Genomic DNA, 5,782 nt, shown 5'->3' on the forward strand with positions numbered 1-5,782 from the left:
GGGATATTCTACGCGCCAGAGCTCGTCTTAAGCTCTCTGCCTGAGTCATACGATATTAAAATACTGCGTTCACGAAAAATTAAAGGAAAAAAACAGTATTTTGTATCGTGGTTGGGATACCCTACTTCATTCAACAGCTGGATTGACGCTAATGATATTGAAGAAAATGTGTAAAAAGACACCACTCCTCAGTGCACACAAAAACTTTGTCTTACTTTTGAAGAAATTAAAAGTAAAAGATAGAAACCGTGTTATTAAGCAAGCAGCACGAGAACAATTGAACTGTAATTTTTTTTTTTTTTTACAACAAAGGAGGCAGCTCAAGGGCACAAAAAAAAAAAAACAATAATAAAAAAAAAAGCCCGCTACTCGCTGCTCCTGAAAAAGAAACAAAAGAGGTGGCCGAAAGCAAGATCAAATACGGGAGGAGAGGTGTCCTGATACCCTCCTCTTGAAAGAGTTCAAGTCGTAGGCAGGAGGAAATACAGATGAAGGAAGATTGTTCCAGAGTTTACCAGCGAGAGGGATGAAAGAGTGAAGATGCTGGTTAACTCTTGCATAAGGGGTTTGGACAGTATAGGGATGATCATGAGTAGAAAGTCGAGTGCAGCGGGGAGGCAGTTAGCAAGTTCAGAAGAGCAGTCAGCGTGGAAATATCGATAGAAGATAGAAAGAGAGGCAACATTGCGGCGGAATTTAAGAGGTAGAAGACTATCAGTATGAGGAGGAGAGCTGATGTGACGAAGAGCCTTAGCCTCCACTCTGTCCAGAAGAGCTGTGTGAGGGAGCCCCACACATGAGATGCATACTCCATACGAGGGCGGACAAGGCCCCTGTATATGGACAGCAACTGTGCAGGGGAGAAGAACTGGCGGAGACGGTACAGAACGCCCAGCCTCGAGGAAGCTGATTTAGTAAGAGATGAGATATGAAGTTTCCAGTTGAGATTTTGAGTTAAGGATAGACCGAGGATGTTTAGTGTTGAGGAAGGTGATAGCTGGGTGTTGTCAAAGAATAGGAGATAGTTGTTTGGAAGATTGTGTCGAGTGGATAGGTGGAGAAACTGTGTTTTTGAGGCGTTGAAGGACACCAGGTTCTTCTTGCCCCAATCGGAAATAATAGTATATATAAGGTCTGAGGCTAAGCGTTCTGCAACCTCCAGCCTTGAGTCGTTAAGTTCCTGTAGGGCGGGTCTTCTATTAAAAGAAGTTGAGTAATGCAGAGTGGAATCATCGGCGTAGGAATGGATAGGACAGTTCGTTTTGGAAAGAAGATCATCAATGAACAACAGAAAAAGAGTGGGAGATAGGACAGAACCCTGTGGGACACCACTGTTAATAGATTTAGGGGAAGAACAGTGACCGTCTACCACGGCAGAAATAGAACGGTCAGAAAGGAAACTGGAGATAAAGGTACAGAGAGAAGGATAGAAACCGTAGGAGGGTAGTTTGGAAAGCAAAGATTTGTGACAGACCCTATCAAAAGCTTTTGATATGTCCAGCGCAATAGCAAAAGTTTCACCGAAACGGCTAAGAGAGGATGACCAAGAGTCAGTTAAGAAGGCTAGGAGATCACCAGTAGAACGCCCCTTGCGGAACCCATACTGGCGATCAGATAGAAGGTCAGAAGTGGAAAGGTGTTTTTGAATCTTCCGGTTAAGGATTGATTCAAAAGCTTTAGATAGACAAGAAAGTAAAGCTATAGGACGGTAGTTTGAGGGATTGGAGCGGTCACCCTTCTTAGGCACAGGCTGTATGAAGGCATACTTCCAGCAAGAAGGAAAGATAGATGTTGACAGGCAGAGGCGAAAGAGTTTGACCAGGCAGGGTGACAGCACGGAGGCACAGTTTTTAAGGACAATAGGAGGCACTCCATCAGGTCCATAAGCCTTCTGAGGATTGAGGCCAGAGAGGGCATAGAAAACATCATTTTGAAGAATCTTTATAACAGGCATAAAGGAGTCAGAGGGGATGAGTAGGATGAATATGCCCAGAATCGTCCAGAGTGGAGTTTTTAGAAAAAGTTTGAGAGAAGAGTTCAGCCTTAGAGATAGATGAGACGGCAGTGTTGCCGTCAGGACTGAGGAGTGGAGGGAAAGATGAAGAAGTAAAGTTGGAGGAGATGTTTTTGGCTAGATGCCAGAAGTCACGGGAAGAGTTAGAAAAAGCAAGGTTTTGGCATTTTCTATTAATGAAAGAATTTTTGGTTAGTCGGAGATTAGATTTGGCATGATTTCGGGCAGAAATGTAAAGTTCATAATTAGCATTAGTTTGAAGGCTCTGGTACCTTTTGTGAGCTACCTCTCTATCATTGACAGCACGAGAACAGGCGTGATTAAACCAAGGCTTTTTAGCGTGAGGAGTAGAGAAAGAACGAGGAATGTATGCCTCCATTCCAGAGACAATCACCTCTGTGATGCGCTGAGCACACACAGAGGGGTCTCTATCCTGGAAGCAATAATCATTCCACGGGAAATCGGAAAAGTACATCCTCAGGTCGTCCCACCGAGCTGAAGCAAAATGCCAGAAGCATCGCCTCTTCGGTGGGTCCAGAGGATGTACAGGAGCGATAGGACAGGATGCAGAAATAAGATTGTGATCGGAGGAGCCCAACGGAGAGAACAGTTTGACAGAATAAGCAGAAGGGTTTGAGGTAAGGAAGAGGTCTAGAATGTTGGGCCGGTCTCCAAGACGGTCGGGAATACGTGTAGGGTGCTGGACCAACTGCTCTAGGTCATTGAGGATAGCAAAGTTGTAGGCTTGTTCACCAGGATGGTCAGTGAAAGAGGATGAAAGCCAAAGCTGGTGGTGAACATTGAAATTTCCTAGGATGGAGATTTCAGCGAAGGGAGAGTGGGTCAAGATGTGCTCCACTTTAGAATTCAAATAGTCAAAGAATTTTACATAGTTGGTAGAGTTAGGTGAGAGATAAACAGCACAGATGTATTTAGTAACAGAATGACAATGAAGTCTTAGCCAGATGGTGGAAAATTCAGAAGAGTCAAGGTCGTGGGCACGAGAGCAAGTGATGTCGTTGCGCACGTAGGCGCAACATCCAGCTTTGGATTGAAATTTAGGATAGAGATAGTAGGAGGGAACAGAGTAGAGATTGCTGTCAGTAGCCTCAGAAACCTGTGTTTCGGTAAGGAAGAGAAGGTGAGGTTTAGAGGAGGAGAGATGATGTTCCACAGAATGAAAATTAGAGCGAAGACCGCGAATGTTGCAGAAATTGAGAAGAAAGAGGTTCGAGGAGTTATCAAGACACCTCTCGGGTCGGCAGCCAGAAGGGGACTCCTCCCTGGGGGAATTTGTGGTCCCCCCCCCAGGCGGGGACTCCGAGGCTTGGTGTAGGTGCGCCATTTTGAAATTTTAATTTTGGGAAAAGGTGTATATGTTGTGTGAATGTAGTGTGGTGTGGATAAAGAGAGGATCTGTCTTTAGAGAGCATGCTGAACTACTCTCCGGTGTTGGTGAGACAATAGGGAAACGGTTAGTGAGGACATGGGAAGGGTCTTTGGAGGGCTTCAGCTCCCTACTCATCTCTCATATATACCTCACCGGGAGTGGCTTGCGCCCGTTCGGTAGGTGTCTTCCTACCTACTCCAGCCAATCTGAAATATTTTCTAATTTGTTAAAGAAGCACCTTACTCTCAATAACAAAGTTATCAAGAAATTACGTAACTATCGGGAAGACATACGTGCCCTAGCTAGAAAGAAAACTCCTCTCCATAAGAAAAGACTTACATTGACATCGAGACGGGGTGGTAATATATTAGCTGCTATATTACCTATTGCCGCTTCCTTGATCGGAAAAATATTTGGATAATGCGCACGTATTATCTTGTTCCCGAGTCTACCGCTGAGCGTGTTTTAACAGGTATTAAGCCTAAATGCGCCAACTCCACCAGTCCGGGGGTCAACGGCCAATCGTGTTTCAACCCCCAGTCGACCCATACCGATCACATGCCGGTCTCTGAACATGTACCAACAAGCAGCAGTAGTCCTGTCGTGTCGTCCCATGGTGCAACACCAAGCACTCCTACAAGATTGAACCCGTCATCTCGCTCTTTAAGAAAGAAAACTTACAAAAAAAAGAAAATATCGCGATCTGGTGTTATACAAAACCACAAAACTACCACCCGTGCAACTTAGAGTCACAGGGATTAGGGAGAACAAGATTTCCTCCAATCCTGAAATAAGTAATTTAATACCTCTGTATCGACGTGCCATACGTCAATATGATGCTAGAACGAATAAAAGACAATCCCATCGTAAAATGGGATAGCAGAGGTAACCTATTGTCTTCTGTTCGATCCTCCAATATCCTGTACATGTTGAATTTACTCTCTAATGCAAGTCAAAAACCAACGATTGCTGACATTGATGATATAAAACACATCATTGACGCCACGGGTGTATTACCTAGCGAAATAAAAAATACGCGCGTGCAGCAAAAGATTCAGGTATCTGGTTTCACCAAACAACCATCGTTGGCAACTTACAGATGGGTTCCATATTAAATCCGCTTTTCCAATGTGCTAGTGCAGTCCTACATTGTGATTCAAGAAAGAAACAGAATCATGGACGTGGTAGATACTGAGCCGCGTTGGACGCGTGGCTTATACAGAGGGAGCGGCGACGTCATGTAGAGAGAAATGCCGGAGGCGAGGACGAACACGCTCGGACACGGTGGTGTCCCGAGCGAGCTTATAAGAGAAAGCAGATGGGACGATGGTTCGCTACTCGTCCCTCGCCATCAGCTGAAGCGGTACTATTCATCACTCACCAGTATACCAGAGGACACCATGTCGGACGCCTACGTGTTCAACTACAAAGACGGTTCTCCTGGCGATGACATCTACCGCAACAACAAGACCATCATCGTTTCTTCCCTCAACTGCAGTTCCTGCTACGAAAAGAGGGGGTTTACTGGACGCCTACATGGATTATACGCGCACAGTAATCTCTACCACGAAAGAACCCCGATCTATCAACTGAACAGGTGTCGCTGGGAAGATCGTGGTATTCCCGGTAGTCTGTATATTCGCTATCCTCCGAGTGAAAATCTTCCTTATGTGGCGTGTATCCTAATCCAATATGCTCCTGGCTGCGAACTGGAAAATAACTCTATAAACCAAGGATATCTTCAAACGTCAAGAGATCAAAATTTCATTCGTGGGGTAAAGGAAGACAGTTATGATAACCGTCTCCGCTGGTTTAAAGAAACCATCACAAAACTGGTAGAATGGGTGATTAAAAGCAACATTACAAGTGTCGTTTTCCCCTACAATATTGCAAGCGCTGGAGTTCTTTACGTGTTGTGGAAAGCTGACTACCAACCGCATCTTCAAGAGGCTGCGGCTGAACTCCAACTGCATAATATATCGTGCGTCATCCTGAACAGATGGTGGACCTGCGATGAGCCTGAAACAAAATTAACTCTATCTGTGTCTCCCGAGCGAAACAGGAAGAGAAAACTGGTGGATACAGAGGACGACGCTTTGGCTGACGAATGGAAAAGAAAACGGGACGGTGCTGTAGTCGACGTGGATCCTAAATAACTATAGCTCCAGACAATTTCCCAATAATTATGTACATCACTAAATGTAAAATATGTCAATAAATAACAATGTAATGATGTTTAGTATGATTTACCTTCAATATGTAATTGGCATCTCGTCATGTCTACCTCTATATAATGAAATAGTTATAATATTTTGGCTAGTGTCTTGCTTGCTCTAAATGGAGTCACATCATATATATGTTACCAGCATTGCGGATGG

The sequence above is a fragment of the Eriocheir sinensis genome, chromosome 39 (genome assembly GCF_024679095.1).
Source record: "Eriocheir sinensis breed Jianghai 21 chromosome 39, ASM2467909v1, whole genome shotgun sequence".
In the NCBI taxonomy this organism is placed as follows: domain Eukaryota; kingdom Metazoa; phylum Arthropoda; class Malacostraca; order Decapoda; family Varunidae; genus Eriocheir; species Eriocheir sinensis.